Raw genomic sequence first — 27717 nt, forward strand, 5'->3', positions numbered from 1 at the left:
AAATTGTTGGTACATATTCATCACTTTAGGTCGTCTGTAAGTATAATAGTTGTATGTATCACAAGAAAAGTCATTAGTAATTGACCATGAAAACTGCCAACTGCGTGTAAAACTGGCAGTAAAACATCACCTGACAAGGCCCCTTCGTAATAAATAAGTAAAGCGTATAGGGGACCTGCGTAGTTCCGGTGTAAGTAAGTAGTAATCAAAGTTCGACGAATCGATTAGCCTATTACCTTGTTTACATTTATAATGTTCTATACCTCACTTGTAGTGTAACCATATCAAACTTTGTTACAATACTTATAGGACTTATTTTATAAATGCCTTGTAAAATATGCGTCATATGTCCACGTGTTAGCTTTCCTCCAGCGTTAAATCCAGCTGATTTAAATGATGTCTGCGTTAACTTCAAGAATACGGTGTGACTGGTAAAATTATGTTACATTACTTTGGAGTAAATTAAGTCATATGAGCTCCTTCCCAACTAGCTAAGTTCAGTAGTTACTGTAAACATTAATATTTAATATTAAAAAAACTCATTTCATGAAGCAAAAATCTCCAAATGATAGAAGTTTTTTTTTCTTTCATACAACATAAAGTTTAAGAGATGCCATAGGACGTGGATTAGAGAAAATAATCATATCACAATATAAACATGTCGAGCTAAACTCGATTTAAGACGTGAGTTATCCGGGACAATATAATTTAATATATCACAATATACATACACAAATTACTAAAATAGCTTCCTTCATTCATATGAAAGGGCAAAAATGTGAATGAAAAACTGGAAAATGTATCTGCAACTGTGTCAAATATCGGCTCTACTATCTCTACTGATTTGTTCTAAATATAATAATTAATCGATAGGTAGCATAAACAGTATCAGAAAAATCACATGTAATTTAGTCTTTAAAACGGAGCTTTATCAATAAAGACTCATTTAAAACGCTTGCTTTCAGAAACGCACTTCCACCGAATTGCATAGAAAGCAACATCGCGCTGATTACACCACATTCTCGCTGTCTGCAAAAAGTCAAACGCGGCCCGTAACATTTATATTGTGAAGATTAAAAAACCGTTTTGTTATTTTTAAAAATATATACAGATAAGGAATAAATTTCAGTTTAAAAGCCGCAAAGTGGTTAAGAAATATAAAAAGTGTAGAACAGTGAATAGTAAGTAGGTAGTAGCAAATTTTGTTTTGCTTAAAACGACGAAATAAATAAATTTTATTCGTGGTGTAAATTTTATTCACACCACGAGAAGGTCTTTTGTAATAAAGATATTTTTCATTAGTACCATAAAAAAATTACCTTCGGGCCCGACTATACTAGACGTTGTTCTATTTCTACTTTGGTAACTCTTACCACCAACTGTATTGTCATCTGTTCCATTCAATATTTATAACAAAAAAAATCCAAAACCTATCGTAAATTGGTCGTCCTTAAAACAAATTACGCATCCATTTTTCATGTGAAGTAATAAAACAAACAATAGCTGTTTTAACAATAATATTAAAGATAGACAGCTACCACTCAAAATTTTTAATGAACTGTCTTAACCTATATTAGAAGCTCTTATTCTCTTAGTTAGTTTGGACCAAATCTTGAATGTCGAGTTTAACGTTCTTCAGTGGTCGGGATGATTTTAAATTTGGTATAACTACTTATAAAAGCTTGATGACAATGCTAGCTAGCTATTCAAAAACTCAAAAAAGAAAAGGAAAGTTCAGCAAAAAAAACTCTTTAAAAAAATGAAATGTTTAACATGAACTTATTTATATCATGGAATTATGAAACCTTTCATGACTTTTTTATTATTAAAACTAAACATGCAAGTAATAATATTAAAATCGCGCATTTCATGTCATGACTCTATTTGTACCTACTTATGAGTATTTAAGCACTTCTAAGACTAGTTTGTATCCGTTTTTCCCCTCCTTGGATATTAAGTAGATTTATTTAAGGACATCAAGGAAGGTCGAGCTAAGACTCTTTAACCGAAGGTTTTGTGCCTTAATTACAACCTATGGTATTACGAGTATCGCAGGAAGGACCACCCAGGTAGGGCCATCCCGCCACGGTCATTAGTCTCTCTAATGTGTAATAAAAGGCGTACCCCATTACATTTGATGATTTCTTTCGAGTATTATTTCGAATGAGCATCAGGATTGCAACAGGTATACTTGAGAAGTTGCATTAGGCTACGTTAGCATTATAAAGACTGGAGTTAGGTTGTGACTTTTTGTTCTAACGGAAATTGTGATGAAATGAAAAAAAATTGTAGGCCTAACGAGTCTTTTATATTTCAACCTCAATACCTACCCCGCCGTTGTGATTTTGTTTGTGAGATTGAATACTACTAATAATGCGAAACTTTGCTAGTTGTGCGTTGCGTTAAAACGGCTGGATCGATGGGTTTTTTGAATAAAATTTGATATGCAAATTACTACATTTCTAGAATCCTGTTTTTTATTCCGACAATCCCGACGAATCGGGATTAAAAGATATCAAATTTGATACCCAGGTATTTTTTATGTAGTTTTAATATGCATTTTTTTTATTACAACAAGAATTTTCTTGTCATCCCAGAATTTTGATTCAAATGCCAGATGTGATGATTAAAGCGAGGGAAACCGCGAGTAAAATTAAGTGAAGGTTCGTAGTAAACACGGTAGCAAGGCGTATGATGTTACTTCCGCTCTAATCTATCCAATTATAAGCATGTTTAATCAAAAAGTAAAATCCCTTTTAGCTTCTGGGTGCGGGTAAATTAAATTTGCAAAAACTGCTTTATTACATGCGCCATGGCTGAGTTGTGATTCATACGGTTAACGATTATTTAACTTACTTTGTTTTATTTTATTACTTAATAACTTCATTGTAATTTGTAATGTGTTAAAATGGCAGAATTTAAATTATTTTAACCCTGAAAGTTTCACGTTTAAATTTTATTAATTTTTCAACCCCGTTACCCGCGACTCCGTCCGCGTAGAATTCGGTTATCGCTATCCTGGGGGAACTATGCGATTTTCCGGGATAAAAAATATCCTATGTCCTTCCCCGAGACTCAAACTATCTGTATACTGAATTTCATCGAAATCAGTTCAGTGATGAACGTGATAAAGTAAGAAACAAACATACTTACAAACTTGCGCATTTATAATAATGTTATTAATACTACTAATGTTATTAATGAAAACTCGTATTGAAAATAACCGGACTATCTTGATTAGCATCTCATTTACTTATAATTGTATATACTTAGCTTATACAGTATAAATTGTACTTTTTTGAAAGGTTCCGTAGTTAATATAGCAAAAAGAAAGCCCTCATAATTTCGAAATATTTGTGATTATGCAGCTAAGCTAAGAGACTCTTTGTACTAGAAACTTCCAATTTGGCATGGGTGTACATAATAATTACGCTGACAAACAAGAAGAAAATTTTAATAAAAAAGATATTTACCATTACTTACTATACGTAAAATGGGGACATTTTTATTTCAAAACTTCAAAAGTTACCCAAGTTGGCACATAAATCTACTGAGGTAATAATATATCATTCAGTATCTTGAGACCCCTCAATATATATAAGGGTTACAAACAACCCTGCAATAATATGGTAAGAGGGTTTAGCTGTCCTTTACTCAATTAATAGCCAACTAACATTAACTAGACTTCGCAGCGCTAGTGTAAAGTTACCTGAAGATATTAAAATAACACAAGTTTATTCACAACCATTCAAGTATTATTACCAAATGAACGAAAATAGAGGAGGGTATAGGTAGGTGCTTCTGGGCGGTTTTTATTCGGGCATTTCAAGCATTTGTGTAGCGTGTGAATATATAGTCTACCTTTTTAGGGTTTAAAACGGATGTTCTATCAGGTGGCAATTCATTTTGAACATGGTAATTACCTCATCCATTGTATCTATCTAATTTAAGAAGATTCTGATTTAATAAGGAATTATTTCATAAACTTTGTCACACACACGGTGAAATGTTTATCATTTCCGGAATGTCCTTTTATCGAATGGCCTAAAGACGTCAATACATCAACGTCGTCCACCGTAATTCGCTTCTTTCTTTTTTTTTATAGAAAAATACAATGCCTACTTTTGTGCTCAAGTCATTGGACAAGATAAATAACTGTTGACCTAAATCTTGATCCAATTAGTGTAAAAGGTTTGTAAATATTAGCGCAGCAGTTTCTAATAATAAAATTGTTTTATTTAGTTTCTTGTCTAGACTTGTTATAAAGATAACGATGCTTTTAATTAGTTCCAAGTCTATACCTATAATTCTCTGATGGTACAATTAGTTTTTTTACACTACTTTCAATTAAAGAATACGGGAATTTGCCAAAAACTAAAGTCACATAGATCGAAGAAAATATAAGTTGAAGTGGTAAGGGGCAGGCCACATCGCTCAAATAACGGATTTATAAGCATTGGGGGAGAAAGATTCCCGAGTGCACGAGTGGCATCCATGAATCGGAATCGGCATCGGCCGGCAGGCCTTCCACTAGGTGGACTGGCGTCATTGCGGGAGTTGTAGCCTCCCAGTTGCCCGCAAGTTGCCGCAGCCGCAACTTGCGGGGCGCGGGCAACTGGGGCATGCAAGTGATAAGTTGTCGTTAATTGTGGTGTTGTACGTAAGAGGAAGGCATTTGTTCAACAGTGGACGTCTTCCTGCTGATGAAATTTCTGTTGTATTACACCTTTACTCTGTTTTTTTTAAATTCCATTAAAATTTGATCAAATCGAATGCACAACTTTTTTGTCAGGAAATAATATCGTACCTATTATCACAGTTCATTTATCGCCTCACAACCGTTTTACGTCAATATTTATCGTTTTAAGTAGATTGCTCTCTTTACGGACATAAAAAATATGAGCATGCCTTTTTTAACAGACTTCATAAAAAGGAGGAGGTTATCAATTCGGTTGTATTTTTTTATGTTTGTTACCTCAGAACTCCGTCATTTATGAACCGATTTCATCAATGTTGTCAAACAAACATATCTACGTACCTACGTTAAAACAAAAGCATTACCAAGACCGATCGGCTATCGCTACTAATCTCAGAAATGCATTTTTTTGCTTTGTTGTGATGCAGGTAAAAACATTCCGGGAAATGTATGCAATTTCACAAAGGCAATGGAATAGAAAATAACTCTGTTTCCTGCCGCCAAGTGCAAAAGCGTAAGAATATGGATTTGATGTAGCTAGCTATATCACTGGTCATTTCAAACAGTTCCGTTGACGGCTGCTTTTTAAATAAAACTTAACTCTAAAGTTCTAAACTAGTAGTTAATTTACTTTACACGCTATGCTAGTGAACCCAAGAACAGGAATTATATTTACCGGCAATGAAGTAAGTACTCTTCACCACATTCCGTATTTTACAGACCAAGGTTATAACAGCTCTAGCTAGATTATATATAACTGGTTTTACACATCTCATCATTTCAGAATAATCCAAACGAACCTTTGATACATAAGTAAATGTTCATACATATATTCCTTAGCAATCGACATCGTATTGCCGATTTAGAAATAACCCAAATTCCTAATCCTAAATTTGTTTTACATTACCATATTCCTCACTCCTTTGTTTCTTTATCCTTACTTAAGAAAAATACGGGATGAGATGACGAATTGCTCGAGATAAGTTAAGCAAGATACTGACGGAATCACAGGAGTCGGAACGCCGTATACCTACCATACCATTTAGTTTTCTTGGAACGGTAATAAATAAGTTAATTTTTTTATACCTCCCATTTCAAAACTTGCTTGATAATTTTAAATGTGGCGGTTTATTTCCTTGCGGTTTGGTCGCTTGTCGCTTTAATTACCTATACCTTTCCTTCTGGGTCAGTCAGAAAAGCACGTAGTGACTGACGTGCTATTCGCTCTGACAGAAAAGTACTAGAACCAAATCAACCAACCAAGGAGACCATCCGACTACGCCGAGGCTATGATACAGTCGAGTTCATAAACTTGTGAGTAAAATTTTGATCAAAAATATCTGAACACGACTCTATTGTTAGCGGCATAGAAGCACGTTCAGATATTTTTGATCAAATTTTTGCTCAGAAGTTTATGAACTCGACTTTACAAAACTGCCACTAAAACTGTTATGTGATATGTCTGTTATGTGATAATTTATTAAATCAGGCGTTACTTTGCGGAGGTCCATATCAATGAACTAAAAGAATTACTTTGCTCACCCGCGACCTTATGATAGCTAAGTTTATGCAGAATATGCGTGTTCATGCAGTTTCTCCACCTCCACACTCTTAACAACACACACAAATCACACAAACCCATCTGTCACCACCAACCACACTACACTGACGCGTTTCGAACTCAATCAGAGCTCTTCAGAGCAACACGATGCCACCAGATGTTAGACTAACAAACCACAGCAACCGTTTTAATTTGTCATTGTAACTACCTAAGTACCCACCTATATTTTTTCTCAAACAAAACAAAACTACCCACAAAATATTAAATTAAATTAATAAATTTTAATCGTCGTATTAAACTACCTTCAATTTTTATTTATTTACTGTCAAGGTGTGCATTATTAACTGCTATTGCTGAAATTAGACCCAAGCCGTAGCAATGATATGGTTAGATGTAGCGTCTATTATTAATGAGCAGGTAAATTTAGTATCATCTCCCTTGCTACGGCTTGGGTCTAATTTCATCAATAAAAACACATTGACAGTAAATAAATAAATATTTAAGGTAGTTTTAAATGACAATTAAAATTTATTAATATTTTGTGGGTAGTTTTGTTTTGTTTGAGAAAAAATATAGGTGAGTAGGTACTTAGGGAGTTACAGTGACAAATTAAAACGGTTGTTGTTTTTTGTTACCCTAACATCTGGTAGCATGTTGTACGGTTGTGTTGCTCCGAAGATGAGCTCTGGTTGAGTTCGAAACGCGTCAGTGTAGTGTGGTGGTAGTGATAGATGGGTTTGTGTGATTTGTGTGTGTTCTTACAGTGTGGAGGTGGAGGAACTGCATGAACACGCATATTTTGCATAAATTTATATAGCTATCGTAAGGTCGCGGGTGAGCAAAGAAATTCTTTTTATATCATTGACTAGGTATGTGATAAAAGCTAAAAAAAGGCTTTGAATAGGCAGAATAAATTACAGAGGGGCTTGGAACAACATTGTCTAAATTCCATCGTCACCATCTCGATGAATGGTGGTCTACCATTGTACGTTTCCTTTGGCACTTCCTGCCACCTACAGTGAAATTATGAAATCAACTTGGGTTAGCAGTATTTCCAGACAACTATAACATCGGGGCTTTCAAGAAAAGTGCTTCTACTTTTTTAGGGCCGGCAGCAGACCAATGACTCTGCTTGAGTTATTGGTACCTACTCATGGGCGGTCGTGATCATTTCCCATCAGATGACACGCGTGCTCGTTTGCCTCCCTCTCGTAATAATATGAAAAAACAGTGATCATTGAAGGTTTCCTTACAGCTGCACAGTGATTCTTGATTCCCCTTAGTTCTTTTTTTTATTATTTCGACTATCTAACTTAAAAACTGGTAAATTGAACACTACTTCTACGGCTGACTATTAATTTAAACGTAAGTCAAAACAACGGTGCAAGCTGTCTCTTACAACTGAAACTTAAACAATAATCAGTAGTTGTTCCAGAGACCCGAATAAGTTTAGCCCGGACCTCATCAGCACAGTTTACGTTACGACCCCATCTTGTTCTACTGTCTTAGCTAAAAGTACGAACAGCTTTCATTAACTTACACTAACGGCCTAGACTAAAGTAAGAGAATGGGCAACTGAGCCGAGTTCGTTCATAAAAGAGAAATTCAGAAACGTTACTAAATACACGAACTTTTTGCACATACCTATCTACAAAAGTACATCCTACGCCTACGTCGTACGTTGGTGTTTTAATCCGAGTGAGACTAAATTTCGATATTCAATGACTTCCATAAAATGCAATCCCTACCAAGTTACCTACTAAAATTTATGTCGTTTCATCATTCACCGATATCAACCACATCATCGACGTAAATGATATTGAAATAAAAGACCGATCGGATACAATTTGACGATCAATTATTTTTTGTTTATTCTTCGCTGCTTAGGCAGCGTTCGCGAGGTAGCGAAACTGGAGCGGCCATGTTACGTACCCACCTGATCTGATACTACAGCATGGTGTAGCGGTTAAATGAATACCCATCGAGTTGCTTCGCCTCGTGTTCCGAAGTCGAACGCAGCGAATGCCGTGCGAATTCAGCCGAAAGGCGATCTTTACTCGCTCGCTCCGGCCCGTGTGCCGTCTCGCGTCTCGTCACGTCAGTCCGGAGGTGACCGCGGGCGGGGCGGCACGTGCGGCGTGCGCTGTCGTCGCGCCACTCGATGCATTGTTTTTACTATGCACACTGTTGTTTTATTCCATCCTGATCAATACGGTGATACACTAGTGAATTACATACGGTCTACGTTATTCTAGTGAGGTTAGCTTAGTGCTAACACCAATCAGTGACAATAAAGGATTACGGCTACTTGCTAGCTGATTTATTGACAAGTGAAATTCGTAATCTTCCTATTTGTAGGACGAATTCGTTTTGAAGTTTGTTTATTGTATTGTACTTTTGACGTGCAAGTGTTATTCGTGGTGAAGTAAAGGATGCAAATCGATAATCGAGTGGATACCCAGCTGCGAGTAGCCGAGAGCTCTTACTGTGCGGTTTATTACTCTGCTGCATATTGATTGCTACCACGGGATCACTGAATATTGTCCACTGACGTAAGTTACTGATTGGAATTTTAATTTTGATATTTTTAAACCCTTCATTTGACAGGGAACTTATCAGCAATATGATGGAGTAGAGCCGAAAAGAAAACATACCAAAAGTCGTAACGTTGCACAACCTCTTATCTCTATAATCTATTACATGTAGGTAACAGGTAAGGCGTGACATGCGATACCAAGCGCAAGGCAAGAGAACAAAGAGAAGAACATCTAGACTGAGGTTTTAACGGGTAAACACAGACACATTGTTTTGACATAGCCATTTCATCAAACTCTTCAAGCTGGGAATCCACAAGTACTTACCACAGATGTTGCCGGTTTTTCCAGCAAAGTTAACGTTTTTTATGAGCACAATGTCAATGCCAAAAAACCTAAACGAGTTTTAGGCTTGTTGCCAGTTACTGTCGCCATTTGTTCAACATGGAGTCGTTAGAACATTATTTATTACAGCCCATGACATGGATAGACAACAAATTTAAATCTTTCCAAGAATGAGTATGGGACATGGGAGCAAATATGTGGCCTACCTTTTCAAGAGTCCTGCCTGATTTACACTGCCGCTTGAAACCCAATCGATTCATGGAATGCAAACAAATCGGCACAATACATTGAACAACTAACATGTTGCAAGCCAATAAGCAATCAATGACCAGACTAATCCTTTACGGTGCTGTCATATAACTAGGATTAGCTTGATGCCACCTGTATCCATCCATTGACTCGCCTGCGATAAGTTGTCACTCACTCTTTGAGCAGGTGAATGAATTGATTTTGTTTGTTTCGCTTTAATTTATATAAACACAGGTCAGCTCTGCAGTAATCGCGGGATTACCTGAGCGAGCAACCCGGCCTCCCGGCCGCTTTGTGTCCACAACAATGGCATAGGACCGGGAGCATGGCGCATATCTACTCGGATTGCACGCTATTAAGCATCTTACGTTTATGTGTGTTGATAACATCTTTTGTGCAGCCTTTGTAACTTCACAAAGATATCAAGGTTCAAGAAGTGAAGAAATTCTAAGCTGTATTGTTTGTTTTAAGAATTAGTTCTTGCAAACATTTATCAAGATAGATCTGAGTTGATAGCTCACGTTAAGATTTTGTGTATTCGCCTGTATTAAGTAAGATAATTTGCGTTCCCGTAATTGAAAAGTACTTATCTTTGTAACATTTAAAGTGTTCAGCTGGGCAAAGGCTTTTTCTTTTTTCTGTTACTAGTCTCTGCCTGTTAGAGTCTGTCAAAAAAATACTTCAGCTCCTGCCACTGTATTTGATATGCATCCAAGTCAGCCTGCCAATCGCCTCTTCAATCTGCTTCCGCTTCAATAGAAAATTCTTCTATAGAGTTTATAACTTATATTCCACTCAACTTTTTCCTTAAATCTGGTCCCGCAGCTGCAATTCGCAACTGGCAGGAAGGCAAACAACCAGTTTTAAACCTGGCCACCATATGCTTGCTTGTCGCGTACACACTTTTGGTTTATTCAAAACATTGCATTTTGCTAAAGGAACGTATGACAATGTGCCACTATGCAAAAAAAAATAACAAATTGGTGCCTACGTGAAAATAGAATCCTACTCTTTATGTGAAAAAACGACTTGTAATTAGATAATAGAGAGAACTCAAAGAAATATGAATGTGAAAAGAAAGCGGTATCAATAGCCGGCATTCGATGATGTTGACTCGCAATAAATTATCGCTCTTACTTGACAGGCGATTACTTTCTTCACTTTATCTGAGAAGCATCCAAGATAGGCACCGCACAGACACTTCATTGTTTCTTTTTCTGAGATCAGATGATCCCATCACATCACTACAGTTTTTATATACAGTTTAGTTAATTAATTAATCAATAAAAGCTGAAAAATCATTAATTATATGTACATAACAACGCCTAAATGAGTCGAGAAACTCTATGAAAATATTTAGGTACGTCATGCTAATATTATGTACTTACGAACTTTTGGGTAAATAAAGTCAAGTTGATCCTTTAGGTTTTGTTTTATATAATAAATATATTTGACTCATTCACGGCATCATTTGATCTGGCTAAATTAGGCGAAGGCAACCTCCCTTTATTCCGAGGTATATCGGGCAATCTCGCCATCTGGGCTGGCTCATCGTAATTGAGTTTGACTGCAGAGTGTCGGACAGTGCAGTTTAAATATAGTGCTGATCCATATATCATGCGTCCGATATGTTCACCTTATTATGATATATGTATATCGACGTCATTTTCTACGTTCCTTTTATTAACTGGCATGTGAAACTCACAATGGCCTTTCTTCGGCTAAACCTTATTGTTACGATTGCCTAATAAAACAAATTATCCGGTGTTGCTCAACCGGGCTGTAAAGAAGTCGTTGACATTTCCTATTTGAACTCTTTGGTTGATTTGCTTACAAAATAAGGTTTGCTTGCAAGTGGATTAAGTGACAAAGTTCACATAAACGGCTTACCTAGATGATTGAAATATTAAGCAATCATTGTGCTGAACTATCATTCATTATGAACGAAACGAAATTTTAAAGTACTTAAACAGCAAGTTTTTAATCAACATGCCAAAGAAAGAATCTGCTTGTTTACAAAAACACCTCATTTTGGAGTCTGAGAAAAAATGTTAAACCATCAACAACAAGACGTGTGAAGAATAAAGAACTTGGAAGCCCAATGATTTCAATACAAAACGAACGTCATTCTTATCATAAATCAAAATGATTTTTATTTTATTGACTTGGAATATCACATGCCAGAGTCTTGATTCATCCCCTAACATGCTGCTTGTGGTCAGAAATTTCAAATTCCTTTTGAGTTATTTTATGAGTCATCTGGTCTTGACAAATGAGATGTTTCTTGGCCTTTCCTAATGGGTTTAAAGCTTGTACGGTGATTCAAAAGAACACCCAACCTGTGTCTTAAAAAAGGATAAAATGTATCATAAATCATATTATTATTTATTTAGACCGATCTTTGTAATAATAGTTTTCTGTAAATCAATATCCTTATATCATGCACGCGCTAAGCAACCGCTATTTATACCTACTGCATTTGCAACTTCTATTGTTATCAATTTTATATCATTGAATCGATTACTTTTATTACGCCTTTTATCATAGCTTTCTTGGCTTCAAGCTTATTAATTCTGGTACCTGCCTGCTGTTTGCTTTATCCTTACCTAAACTTAATCAAAATCTGTAATAATCTAATATCTAATTTTGTGTTAATGAAAAAGTTAAGATTGGTTTTTGGAACCTTTTTGTATTTTTTATTTCAACTCCAAATTTTGTTACTTTTACGGTCATCCCGTAAAATCCATATCGAAAATACAAACTGAGAAATAGATGCATAGAATAACCAGAATAAGAGCACAGCGCTGGGAATCGAACCCAGGTCCTCAGCATTCCGTGCTGCGCCCCATACCCCTAAACTTTAAACCAATAAAACCAATCTTAATTTGATTGCTTAATAGCGACATCTCTTGACCGGGTGAGCAGTTAGTTCCGATGGGGTGCTGAAAGATTCTCGATGAGGGCTAAAGCATAGATGTCGCTAGTGTCGCTGCTTAAGTGACTAAGTAAGAAACAAACAAGCTGAGATAGGTATGTGGTGCATAGGAAAAAATTGTGTCTGTACTCCTGTCCAGTGGTAGTGTAATGTTTAAACTTACTTCTGTAATGTTTGCTCTTTTTAAATAAATAAATAGTGTAGGGGTATGGCACGCAGCACGGAATGCTGAGGACCTGGGTTCGATTCCCAGCACTGGTCTCTTTTTCTGGTTTTTCTGTGCTTTTATGTCTCAGTTCGTATTTTCGATAACGAAAAAGTTGTTTCAGAAATTATATTACAAAAGTATAATAGTTAAATAGTGTAACTTTTAAAATATATTATTTTATTATGGGTGCCAGTATCAGTGGTAATTCGAAAATGTTGTCTTTTCACCCATTTAGCAACAAAATTGTAGATATTTCAATGTTCTTTTAGAAAATTTTCTGCTTATTGTAACTCGTTTTATTCAAATCATCTTCCTTGAAAATTTTGATCTACTGTACATGAACAAATTATTAATATGTTACCAAAAGTTATTCAACAATCGAAACGTTATTTTAATAAAATCTCAGCAAACTTCAAAGATAAAATTATGTTTGCGTATAGCAATCGAATCTTCGTATTTCCAAGTAGCATCGTTTATATACCTAGGTTTTTTTTTTTCGAATATTAGATGAGAGCTGGGCTTTGTGAAAATATTTTATTCCTAAAATACAGACCGTAATATTAATGCCCAGAAAAAGCTTTACATTTTGTTGATGAGTGCTTTCAACCGCATAAGCTTGTGTATAGCCTACACTCTTGTCGTTTGTTGTTGTGAGCTGATTTGGAAATCATTATTAACGTAACATACGCTAATAGTTTTATCAAAGATTCAGCTAAACTCAACACCTTGGCTTATACCTGTGACGCACTTGCTAACAGATTGAACAAATATTTACTCAATAGACAAAACGTTAATGGTTAACGCCTTGGACGCATAAGCCGTAAATCTTCACGAAACACAACACTGACCAGCCCACCTAAACAAAGATTCGAAGAAAGTCAAGAAGTAAATTAATCGAATCCCCAAGAGCAACGTTCGGATCGGAAGACAAGTCAACCATTAAATGACTTTAAATAGCGGTTTTTAAAACAAACGGTACAAAAAAAGCAATTAAAATTTATGCTTCAATAAGTGAATAAGCGCGCGGTATCGATAACCCCGTTGGTCAGTAGTGGATTATAAGCAGTACACGTGCCACACCAAACAATGAAACGAATACTCAGTGATTTACTTATATATATATTTGCCTGGCCGGATGAGGAACAAGTGGCTACAATTGGGCCGTTTTCCCACGCAACAATACGTACGACCCACGCTACGCATGTATTCGTTGGAGATTGGTGCCAAGTGACATTACGAGTACCAGAGAGAGTTACTCAATAGTTGCGAGCAATTATTCATTACTAAATAACACGAAACGGTGGTACTATTACCTTAACCAATCAAAAGTTTTTTTTTTAAAGTAGTGTTAGTATGGAACCAACCAATCCAATGTAATGATCCAGAAAAGTAAATTAGATACATCCATTTTTACTAATTCTGACTCTTGATCGAATTGCTATTAAACTTTTAGATGGCCTTTTCTTACTTTATTATAATTTTTTTTCAGTCAAACTTGATTCATTACTTTAGCGTAGAAGCCTAAAATAGCAAACAGAGTATAAACTAATTCAAAAATTTCAAGTATTATAGTTTGTCATTTCAAACACCTCTTTTAATTTATTAGTACTTAATTTAATTTAACGCCATTCAGTAAATGTGAGTGCTCAATTGCAATAAGAGAAAATTAATGTTGATCCAAATGGTCCCACAATACTCTACTAAATTGTATTGAGCAAGTCAAGCACTGAGCAAGTGTATAATTTAGAGTACGAGATACGAGACTGTGAACAATTTATTTACTTCACATGTGTGCGGCGCCTGCGGCGGTCGTTTTATTATGAGTTTTGTGAGCCTGTCAGTTATTTTTACTTTTAATAAATTCAATCCTAGTTGAAACTTACCCCAACTACTTATATGTATACACTGTTCGATGTCCCAGCTGTTGACATCTTTAATGTTATGTCATTTCATTGGCCATAGAGGTGGCAGCAGGGTGTCATGTATTAGCATAACAAATAACATTTAACTTACTTTCTCAAAAAAAAATATAATGAAAAAAATCAAAAAACCCGCCTGCAAAATATACCTAACAGTTGTTAAGGTAAAATAAACTGAAAAGATCGAAACAAGACGAAAAAATTAAAATAATCAAAAGCTAACAGAATTGAATGAATAAAAAAACGATACAAGACCAAACACAAACGGTTTACTTGACACAAGTCCATGGTAGTCTTTCAAAATTTAATGCAATGTTATGAAATGCAGGCGGAGGCATGAAATTGAGTGATAGGTAAAAAATGCATGCCATGTTATTTTTTTTACGTCACCTATCTAAGGAGACTTGTGTTATCGGGATGATTCTAATAATACCTTAATTGTCTAAATCAGGGTTACTCGAAGTGGGGTACGAGAACCCCTAGGGGTTCGCTATTCGACGGTACTGGGTTCGCGACAAGGTTTACGTGACTCCAAAAACCACCAGGCTGCAAGACTAGCAAGATGATTAAGATTGGTTTTTGGAGTTCTTTTCATTTTTTATTTTTAGTTTCTCCAACAGTCAATTTTATTACTTTTTGTGGGTGGGGGGGGGGGTTCGCTATCGTCTATAAACTTTAACAGTACGGGTACGTGGAGCCATAAGTTTGAGAAACCCTGGTCTAAATCCATCCAGCGGTTTGAGAGATATGCGGTAATAAAGAATATTACATACAAGATACGCGCGAAAAACAATACCACTCCTTGCAGTCGGGTAAAAAACCCTATCCACCTTTCATAGACTATAGTTAAGTAAATTCTATCTAATTGCTTTTAGCCTGGAATCAACTTTTATAAGCACTGTTTTTGGACTTTAAATTACGTAATTTCATTTAATTTGATTGAACCTTTCCACAAACTGGGCCAAATTTACTCAATGGGCTTCATCATAATGAATGGTCGAGAAACGATTACAAATCTATTTGGCACACAGGGCGCTAACAAAAGCGTACCCACTCTCTCCGGTTGACTCCTAATTTGATAACAATCGGACACAGGTTATTTGATGAAATAAATGATTTTGGCTATGTACTAATTTATGTCCTATCCTATTCAATTGTCCTGCAATTTTTTCGTATCTTTTCTAACCTAACTCTAACTCAAGATAGAACCAAGGATCTTTACTAATATCCCGTATTGCTATAACTACTTTATCGAAAAAGTAAACGAAAAGCGTCAAGGTTGTACTCGTACAAGCTTTATTGATTTGAACTTTAGCGTTAAGGTTAAATTATCCGGATTTCAACGATTACGAACCACATGGTTATCTCCAATCGGCTGTGTATTATGCAAATCTCATCTCGTGTCTTAGACCTGCCATTTATGTGACAGCACAACATATTCAATATGAAGAACATTAGAATTAATTATTCCAAGACCAACTCCAGCAATATTACCATTCAATACCGTGGTACACTTAGTAGTTTAAAGCGTAACGCTTATGCAACTCATTGTCTGCACCATCACCTAGGTTGTGGTTATAAAAACCCACAGGCTTTGTAACATAATGATAATTTCCAACTTTCTTTTCCTGGGATGCAACAGTGCTCTTTGATGATAAATTACCTAATCCATTGAGACGGACATCATCACCATCAGTTAAGTAATATAAAAATTGTAACGCATATACCTGCAGGATATTTATAAAACTACATGAAGTCATTAGGAAAACTAAAGCCCCTACGATAAAAACTTAAAAATCGAAAAATTACACATATTTGGCAAGCGCACTGACGAAATAATGTTCAAATCTATATATAAATGAAAATGCACATATTCATCACTGAAGAAATTTATGTTAGCGCATCACTTCAAAACGACTTCACTACCAATTTGAATATTTTTTTATGTCGTTTTGACAATTATCAGGAAAAGGTTTGTATGAAAGAAAATATTTGAAAAATTATACGACGCAAAAAGTAAATGAGTCAGCGAGACAGAAAATGCTAGCAGGGTTCAATCTCATTTTCGTCATTGTTCATACCCCTTTGAACCGAATGGGTAGCTGGGGTCAAATAAAACTAATGCTTCCTGGCAGGATTTGATATTTTGCTTGTACTTTGTTGTAACATTTTTACCATAAAATTTATCTATTTAGTGAGTTGTGTTATATGTATGCTGCATATCAGTCTAGTTTTTGCATCACGAACGATTTTCCTACTCTAATTAGCTGAGTAAAAACTTTAGTCTTTATTTTTACTAGATATCTATCTCCCGCTATCCTATATATAAATTCAGATTATAAATTATCTGTGAACCAAATTCCATTCAAATCCGATGACCCGTTTTCGCATGATGGAGGAACAAACATTCAAACTTTCCCATGTATAATATTAGTAGGAAGAAGGATTTCAATAACACATAAGTAATTACAGAAAAGGTAAGTTTAATACACATCAAAATATGAAACTCGTTATGCTGAGTCCGTCTTCTCAAATTTAGTAGTATTTACATAGTTAGGTAAGATACGTTTGACCAAAAGACTAACCTGGATTGTTTACCTAAAACATAAAATGACTGTAGAAGTAGGTAAAGCCAATTCGCCTAAACCTGCTTCAAAGGACTTTTGACGTCAGCTATATTTATTCAGGTCAAACCGGGTGTTCGACCAACCTTCAATAAGTATGTCTAGACAGCTGCGACCACGGAAAGGCTTTTGATGAATTCGATAATACAATTTTATGACAAAATAAGAAACGGGATATGATGAAATTTTAACTTTTTACTGCACACATAACGAGAATCCATCTTTAACTATCTTAAGTGGTAAAAAGTAGGAATCTAGAAAAGTTTTTAACCGGATCATATTGCCACGGCTCCATAGCGCTGGCCACCCATCTGTCTCAGGGCTATATCTTTTAACTGTAGTCATCCACAAATTATAAAATTACAATTACAAGCAATTTGTTTTTATTTTCAACATTGTTAGCTCGATATTAATAATGGCAATCGTATGGTGGCACAAAACCCTCTGAACGCTAGTGAGACTGAATCAAAGTAGCCAAAAAAACGAATATTATTAAGTACAGTATGCTCTTACCAAAAAATAAAATAATCTTTATTTTCTCTTTACCTATTTACCTACTCCTACTTAGACAAAACAAGCGCGAGTGATCTGACCGAAAAATCTGACTTGCACCCCCCTAGGCCAGAAGCTGGGTACGCCCATGTATATATGTATAATACAACAACAGTTGGTCTATCTGGAGCTAATTTGCATGTTCATTGATAAATGTTGCAACTTGTATTCTGCGACACATTTGGTCATTAGTAGGCGAGTTGTCATTCGCGACATTGATATTGACCGCGAAGGGTCACGCGCTCCACTAGAGCTGACAATGCCGTTGTATCTATAACTACGAATACTAACTACAGACTATTATACAGATTTATATACAAGGATTCAAATTATAGCGCAATATTTTAGCATTGAGATGAGTTAGTTTGACTGAACATCCCTGTATATTTCTTTCAAGATTTTTTATTGTGGTTGACAAATTTAATGTAACTGTAACTTTGATCCATATTCAAAGTACCGCGTCAAAGCGCGACTACGTTTTGAATAAAACTACGAAGCTCAGAGACCTCAGTCCCGGGTTCGATTCCTGGCCGAGGCAGATATTTGTAATAATATGAATGTTTGTTCTCGGGTCTTGGATTTTTAATATGTATTTAAGTATGTATTTATCTACTAACGTTAACTCTTTTACGAGCCCTATGTCCCTAGTAAGGGATAACAGGATCACATCATCATCATGTATTTATCTATATGAGTATGTTTATCCGTTGCCTAGTATACATGTAAAGAAATGTCGAAAAGATTAGTAGACGTCACAGGTGATTGAAGAGCTGGCAGCTTCCTCGGACAAAGAATTAGCCTAGCTATTCAAAGAGGAAACGCTGCCAGCATCTTCGGGACCTTGCCTAAGGGGTACTCTTTATGTAATTTGTTTTAGTTTAAGGTTCTATTTTTATTTTATATAGGTAAGTTTGTTAAGTATAGGACTGTTTTTAATTGAAAACATTTAATAAATTTCTTTGACTTTGTACAAGCTTTGCTTGGCTTGGGACTAGGTCAATTAGTATTGGTGTCAAGTGTCCCATGATATTTATTTATTTTATTAATATGTAGTTGTAATTTTTATGTATAAGGGCACATAAAATATACGTAAAAGGATTCCAACGCACTAAAAACCTCCTCAATTTTTGGAGTCTGTAGAAATTGCAAACGATGGTAAATGAAATAACTTTATTACTAATCCAATGAAAGTAAAGTGTCCAAAAATTGCTTTACAAAGTAATTTAAGATAGATACTCGGTCGATAGAGCATCTTCATTTTAAAATACCGGGTTCTAATTCAAATTCGTATTGTACACGTATTGTTTGAAACGATTTCTAAATAATTGATCATTAGTACCTACTCGTAAGAGATTGGAAATACGGTACGCATTTAAACAACAGTAAAACTGTATAAAAGTGAAAATTACATCTTCATTGTTTTTCCATTTGTCTTCTTCCAGGTTAAACTTCTGCCTCGTCAGCACGCGTCACTTAATCTACTGCCTGTTACTTAGCCTTTAACACTATCAAACTAGCCGATGGCTTGCCAATACTTTGCGTAACTTGAATAATGTGTTACTTACATTAATGGAGAGCTATTGGTAATACGTCCAAGGTCAACAAACTATTAATTAATAATTACAGACCAATAAGGTGATAGTTGACATAATGAAATGATAATGTTTAATATTTATGATGAGAAAAAAGTACGTGTGGGTGGAAGAACCTCTAGGGAGTCGTTATGGGGGACTCAATTTGGTAGCAGTGCATTAAAAATGATAAATCATACAATGATGTCAGTGACTTTTAAAGAAGCTGAATATTAACAAATTAAGAAAATAAAAAACGTTTATTTTTAACATTCTCACCTTCTATATAAAAGTTATTGTAGGTATTCATAACACATCTGAAAAATCAGCGCTTTTATCCATCAAATGTCATTTGATATCAATAGGTATTGCGTAGTTCCAATAGCACGGTTGGTGTATTTTGCTTACTTTAATAGCATTATTTCGTACGGCCTTATTTTATGGGGATGAATGTCTATTGAGTCAATTTTTATCTTACAAAAGAGAGCAATTAGAGCAATTTATAATTTGAAGACGCGTGAATCGTTAAGATCTTTTTTTAAGGAAACAGATATCCTAACCCTGCCGTCGCATTATGTTTTTGAAATAATCATGTATGTTAGGAAGAACATATTGATTTTCCCACTAACGTCGATAAGCCAAAGGCTACTAGAAACACAGGGAGCTTAAAGTTCCATCTTACAGACTGGCTAAAACCAAATAGTCTTTTCTGGGAAATTTGCATACGTTTTTATAATAAATTCCAAAAATATTATAATGAAACGGATACAAAATTCAGATCTATTGTCAGAAGACATTAATATCAAAGGCGTATTATAAGTTAATGATTATATCATGACAGGGATATTTGGAAATAATTCCGATCCGCATTAGCGATCCCTTCAAATAGCGAACCTACTGTGTTAAAATTAAAGTTGTGTTAAATACTTGTGATGTATACATATCATTTAATAATATTATAAATCTGTTTTAAAAAAATATATATACCTCGTTGAGTTTCTTGCCGGATTCTTTCTCAGCAGAGGTTTTCCGAACGGTGGTAGATTTTTGACATTCATAAGTGCTTGTTATAGCCTAAATTGAATAAAGATATTTTGACTTTGACTTTGGAAAATAAATGGCAAAAAGACATTGAAGTTTTCTCCTTGGTGTATGATAGCACGTAGTTTTAAACAACAATTTTAGATATAGTAACTAGAAAACTAGAAAAATATCAATAAAATTTTTGTCTCATTCAACCGTCGATATTTTCGTATACCACGCGCCATATAAATCTACCTAAAAGTTCATTACTTAATACTCAGTCTTGACGCATTGTTGAGATACACTTTTTATGCGACGTCTTTACGTTACTCCCGGATTGTGTTCGAATCGCTTAACGGTATAGTGCCTATTCAATTATTGGAATTATACATTTATAGTTTTTGTGGTACTAGTCGGGGCAATGAACTTTGAGGCAAAGTTAGGCGGCGGAAGGTATAGCCCTTATTCCTCGTAGTACCACCCACTTGTTCCACCAGTGGGTCGAGAAGGAATTACCTTTCCTCGTGGTACCACTGAATACTAATTGTTGCTATATGTTTAAGCTTTTGACAGGTAGATGTGCACAGAGAACACCCGCCGGGCTACTATGAAACTCGAAACTCGAAGTTCGTTTCGTACCGTCCCTCTCGCTCTCGTATTAAATATATAAGTGTCAGAGGGACCGCACGACACGAACTTCGAGTTTCGAGTTTCGTAGTAGCCCTGCAGATCCTTGACGCATACTCGTATACTTATTGTATTGTCGTGTTTTAGGGATGACCACGCCACGCCACGCTACTCGTAAAACGAACTTGTCATGTGCATGGTGTTTACTACCTTATATCTCGTATGAATTTAAGAGCTATTGAACCCAGTAGTCAATAAGAATAATTAATCATGTGCCATATAAGTCCCTACCGTTTCTCTGTCGCCTCATAAAATTTTAAATTATGCACGCTCGTTCACGCCCCAGCGGAAATGCCCGAAAGGTGCTAATTAATGTACAGATGTCCTTATTAGTTTACACGAGTATCCTAATTCGTTGGACTGTCAGTCACGTATTTCGAGACGTCAGTAATAATTACGAGTATAAGACGCAAGCGTGGGACTCGACGTTCACTTGCACTGCGTAGGCGCACTTGAGTGCTTTATAAAAAATCTTTTTGTTCTTAATAATAATTTTCATGCCGGTTCACCTTTTGAAGTTGCGTAGCTCAATTTTATTGTTCTAAATCGTCTATGCTCAAATTTAATTAGAACCCACGCCTGCTGTAGTACATAGAGCACTAGAGAACGTTAATTTTAGAAAGATGTATTTCAGTTTTATTCTTAGTTAATCTAATTAGGCACTATCCCTTAGGCATTAGAGCTAAACTGGATCAATGACTCGGGTAACACGGTCGAAAATAGGTCAGGACTTTGACCCCCGCGCATAGCTGTATCCCCGCATAAATAATAATGCGTAAAATGAGTTAACAAATACTAGAATAGTTAGGTACATTACATAGAAATGTTAATTAGTTTTCAACGATAAGTAATATTTTGAAGCATTAGGTAATCATTTGTTTTATTATGAGCTGAGTAATCTTGATTGAAGTACTATTGCAGATATTTTCATATTATATAAATATTTCGCAATAACACAAAAAGCTCTTTTTGGTTTTAATTCAAATTTGACTTCAAGAAATAGCAAAAATATTTCAATTTGGCTATTATTCATGTCCACCAAGTCTGTCTGCTGCAATACTGATTGATATCAATATAACCAACACCAACTTGCAAATTGAATCAGAAAAGTCGTAAATAATAGTTAGTGTACCTAATGAATAAGTTATAGCTGGAAGTTTATTTATTATTCAATACCGCACACCGGCAGTCACGTTCAAGACTGTGCGTATACGCGTCTCGATTTTATTACGCTCGTCCATTCACAAAACACCGATACATCCAATACTTTTACAATAAATTAGTGTAATAGGTGTAAAAAAATAGAGCTCAAATGCAGAGCTCCCACTCGCACCATGTTCTCTCTATCTCTCTCTGCAAAAGCCTTTGTCAGCTCTGAGCTGATTTGATCTTTTGCCAGTCTGAAAGGTTCTGGGAATTAAGAAATTCCCATACATTCCCAGATATTGCGTAGCCACGATTCCTTCCTCTGCTCTTTTGCCTGCCACTTTGTCCATTATTAGTTTGCAAGAGTTCGTATCTGTCGTGTCTTGCATGTTCCATGTACTTGCAGAATCACTGCAGTGTCAGAAGCAAAGCTTAGTATTATACCTAGATGCTCATTTCCATTTTATCTGTAGCTACGTAACGTAGTACAAGTAAGCCCACGAGTAGGCTTAATACTGTTTCACACGAGCATAGCGTGCGTGATTTAATCTTCACGTGATCATGCTTACGTAGTTGTTCCATCTAATGACCCTTAATAACTAAAATCCTGCTTAAATCGCAAGAAAATAATTATGTTTCATCTCTATAAAGTTTTAGCCCGTAGCGGTGTACTTAACTGTTGTGGCAAGAACAAGAGCATGTCGGGCCATGCTCAGTGTAGGGTTCCGTAGTTCCCAACCGTCAATAGGCGGACTTAAAATATGACTCTGGTTTTTGCAGATGTAATTCTTTATTACGTGAAACGATTTCAATATATTTTTTTATTTGAAAGAATATACTTTTAACGTGATCTTATAACTAGGTACTTTAAGAAAAAATAAAAATTTTAAAAAAAATTAACTGACTACAAAATACCATGAAAATAATTTTCTACCAGTCTGAAGTCGGTGCCTCAGCACGAGCCAGCAGGAGTGGACCTATGGTCGCCTACTTCACCTACGCACTGCTCTACATATTGCGCTTCAATCACTCCCGCTGGCTCGTGCTGAGGCACCGACTTCGGACTGGTAGAAAATTATTTTCATGGTATTTTGTAGTCGATTCAATTTTTTGTTATGAAATTTTTTTCTCGCTTTCTTGTGTAAATAATCTAAGATACAATAGTTTAATGTCAACTGCTCATCACCTCTTACAATAGATTGCTTTTTTCGATGCAGAGACGTTCATTATTGAGGAGTCCTGGTGCTTCACTACCCATTCCATTTCACCATATTTTATGGATTTCTTACGAGTAGCATAAATCGCTTAGCAAACTGTGTTAAATTAAATGAAATTCAACCCGTGAAATACTTGTTATTGAGTAGTAACTCCGATGGTCAACTGTGGTCTTCATCATCAGTTCCACTTCACCAAATGATGATTTTCAAAAGCAAATGCACGAGTTACTGCTAAATATATCAAAATTATCATATGTGTTCCTACAACATTTGAAGAGTTCCCTCGATTTCCTTAGGATCCAATCATCAGATCCTGATTTGGTGCTTATGGACCTAATTGAAAGCATTCCTAGACGAACGCAAAAAAAAATTCAAATCGGTTCATAAATGACGGAGTTCTGAGGTAACAAACATAAAAAAACATAACCGAATTGATAACCTCCTCCTTTTTTGAAGTCGGTTAAAAAATACACGCAGCGGCGGTTAAATTTACAAAAACTTAAAAACTGCTCAACTGAGTAAATTGAAAAGTTTTTATTAACCTTAACTTCCATATTTTTTTTCTATTTTTTTTTAATCGTGTTGTTCAAAAGTTGGAGGGGGAAAGGGGGAACACATTTTTTTGTATTTTCGGAGTGAATATCTCCTTTAAATGTATGAGAGGTTCCCTAAAAATTTTTTTTTACTTTACTACTTTGTCGGCGTAACTGAAATATTAATGACGAAATATTCATGCCAAATTACAGCTTTCTAGTACTAACGCTCTCTGAGCGACAGACAGACATGGACATGGACAAACTATAAGAGTTGACTACGGAACCCTAAAAACGGAAAGCTTAAAGAAACACCCATGGATCAATTATTCTAGCTGTACTCGTAGATGTTGATCAGTTTGTGTTTTGAAGCGTGAAAAAGAATATCAAAAAGAAATTAAATGAATGTCAGACAATGGCCAAAACCATTTAAAACGTGGGTAAGTAAAGATACAGAATTTGTGAAGAAACCTTTTTCGTTTTGGTAATTTGTAGATACTCATCGCTGCCTCAATATTCTATCTGTCATTTGTCGACAAAATCATGATATTCCGATTTCCCTGAAACTAAGACACGTAAAGAAAGAAAGAAGGATAGAAGACATTTATTCACATTCACAAATACACACAAATACAACAAAATTTTTAAATAGCAATAAACAACAAAAACAAAAAATACAAAAGTAAAAATACATACACGATTTTGAGTGTCACCGCAAAAGTGAAACGGCAGCTGACTCAGCATTATGCTGCGCTGATATTCTGTCAGAAACGTCTGTGATTCGGAATGATACACAAATATACTAAACTTAATACATACGTAAATAAAATTAAGAAATAGAAATATGTATATTCTATTGTAAGTAAATAACGAATAAATAGATTAAAATAAAAAATAAGTAAAACCAAGGGAAAAATAAGTTTCAAAACAACGGCGTGGCGTATTCAAAGTGTTCGTAGATAATATTGTTTGAAATACAGCGTTATGATTTTTATCTAGTATGTAAAAGTTAGCGTGATCCGTTTAAAAATATGTCGGCTAAGCTTTCTGAGGAGGGTACTGAACGATAAAAATGTATCTTTTCGTTTTGTCTCGTAGTCCCAAAGTACCATGGCATCTATCTTTCATACGGAATATTTAATTGCTAGGACCATTAACATTCCTGCACCGCTAACGTGACTTTCTCAAGTGGGGTAGGTACAAATAATGAAGTCACGAATTTCTCGTGTTGTATCTTCTACTTTTTTACCTCGGTATCTCGTACTTGTAGACATTTACCCAGAAAGATATCGTGCAGTCCCATTTAAGCTTGAATATCACTAAGTTAAACACATTGCACCGCCTCTGCTCAGTACTGAAACTGCCTAAAGCAATTTTCCTTGCCGAATCCTAAACACACAGTGATGTCTGTCAGACCTTTAGGTAATTACCAGTTACAGAAACGCCGACAATGAAATTCACGAGGGAAACTGATGCTTCATGCTCAATTCATGTGTCAACAGCTCGTATCCTAACAAGGGGTTATTGATCTGGAAACATAAAAGGTTTTCTTTGGGCATTGTCTTAAACGGACACGTTTGTGCGATGAAACAGGCAGAGCGTGCCCAAGTGCCAGGCTCAGTTAATAGCTCCACTCGATGTATTTTTGAATCGATATTGCTTTCTTGCTCAATTTTAAAAGTAATCTCATTGTTCTTTGTAGATCGTAGAGACTCGTGCAGGATGGACAACAAGTAACTTAAAACATTTATAAAAAGAAAAATGTAATAGAGCTGGCTACTTTTGAACTCTTAAACGAGGGGTGCATTTTATACTACGAATAATTCGTAGTTGTTATATATTAATGCAAAGCTCAGACAGGAAAAACTGGAATCTCCTGAGGGTTGCGACGAATTTAATCACAGGAAAATACTCGAAGTAAAAAATAAATAATGCTGCTTCCTTCCATGACAATGACTATAGGTACGGATGCTTTTGAAATACTTGTATCGTTCTTGTCGGTAATTTGAAGATAAAAGTAAAAATACACTACAAAAATACATAATAAATGATGCCAGTGACATTGAGCTAGTCTAAATCGAGTACGAGGGTCGATATTTATACTCTCCACCCACAACACTGTGCTCCGTGACTTACCTTCTCATGGGACAAGAATTTACTATTTCGGAGTAAGTATTATGAGCGCCACGTTATACGTTTAATGGGAATTCCAAAATTACGTCGTTTCGACAAAAACATGTTGGTTCTATTTTATTGTTTACAGTTACGCTAGAAAGATTTTAATAATCTACTAACGTTCAGATCAGACTAAAACTGTAACATCACGATTGGAGCAGAATTTCAATAAACATGTTAAGTTGTTTTAGAAAGTTTTGGTTTTTGTAGCCGGGATTGACTGCCCGGCTACAAAAACCGAAATACGTCAATCTCAGAATGTATTTATAAATTCTTCATTTCGAGTACAAATTCCACAATTTCCACATGTCGTACTTGTCATCTGCTTCCAATTTCACAGCCGGGCCGTAAGGAAGCATTACGCCACAGTTATGTTTTACTGAAGATCGTAATGGCGTGAGATTGCATCGTGGAGACACGCCAGATCATCCATCTCGCCTACGATACTTAGGCTGCGAGTATACTGCACTATTATAGCTAGTGACACTTGAATACTTCCAAAGTTTAGAAAAGTGGTTTTGGCGTAATTTGTCTCATGGTGTATTGAACTCCAAGTTCTTCAAGTGAGTAATCTTACATTCATCATTTTGCAAACACTTAAGCGAATGATTACACACACAGCTACAACATGCCATGTAATGACAGGAGGATTTTGACATTTACTCGTACATTTCATTCATTCTCCTTTTTAACCGACTTCAAAAAAAGGAGGAGGTTATCAATTTATGTTTGTTACCTCGGAACTCCGTCATTTATGAACTGATTTGAAAACATTTTTTTTTGTTCGTCTAGGAATGCTTAAAATTAGGTTCCATAAGCACTAAATAAGGATCTGATGATTGGAACCTAAGGAAATCGAGGGAACTCTTCAAATATTGTAGGAACGCCTATGGTAATCCTACTATATTATAAATGTGAAGTTGTGAGTGAGTGAGTGAGTATGTTTGTTACTTTTTCACGCTTAAACGCTGGACGGATTTTGGATGAAATTTGCGGAAAGTTAGTTTATAACCTGGATTAAAATATAGGATACTTTTATCCCGATATTCCCACGGGATAGGGATAAATCTTGAAAATTACATCCGCTAGGCTTAGAGTCATGAAATTTGGTATGTAGGTAGTTGGACGTCTGGAATAAAACATAGGTGACTTTTTGACCCGATATTCCCACGGGAATACCTAGGGATTAAAATCTTGAATAACAACCGCTGGGCTTTGAGCCATGAAATTTTAGTATGTAGGTAGCTGGACCTCTGGAATAACACATAGGCTACTTTTATTCCGATATTCCCACGGGATGGGATAAAATCTTGAAATTACAACCGCTGGTTTAGAGTCATGAAATTTGGTATGTAGGTGGTTGGATGTCTGAAATAACACATAGGCAACTTTTTGAATCGATATTCCCACGGGATACCTAGGGATAAAATCTTTAAATAACAACCGCTGGGCTTAGAGCCATGAAATTTTGTGTGTAGGTAGCTGAACCTCTGAAATAACACATAGGCTACTATTTATTCCGATATTCCCACGGGATAGGGATAAAATCTCGAAATAATAACCGCTGGGCTTAGAGTCATGAAATTTGGTACGTAGGTAACTGGACATCTGGAATAACACTTAAGTGACTATCCCGATATTCCCCCGGGATAGGGATAAAATCTTGAAATAATAACCGCTGGGTCTAGAGTCATGAAATTTGGTATGTAGGTAGTTGGATGTCTGAAATAACACATAGGCAA

At 35.7% G+C, this 27717-nt stretch overlaps 1 protein-coding gene across 1 annotated transcript in view; it reads left to right on the forward strand.

Annotated features, from left to right (window-relative positions):
* Window positions 1–8341: 8341 nt before the first annotated feature.
* Window positions 8342–27717, forward strand: part of Arl4 (ADP ribosylation factor-like 4) — a 66047-nt gene continuing 46671 nt past the window's right edge. Inside the window, exon 1 of the mRNA XM_074091433.1 lies at window positions 8342–8809. The gene's annotated coding sequence lies outside the window, so the exon portion shown is untranslated. The remainder of the gene's footprint in view (window positions 8810–27717) is intronic.

The sequence above is a fragment of the Choristoneura fumiferana genome, chromosome 8 (genome assembly GCF_025370935.1).
Source record: "Choristoneura fumiferana chromosome 8, NRCan_CFum_1, whole genome shotgun sequence".
In the NCBI taxonomy this organism is placed as follows: Eukaryota; Metazoa; Arthropoda; class Insecta; order Lepidoptera; family Tortricidae; genus Choristoneura; species Choristoneura fumiferana.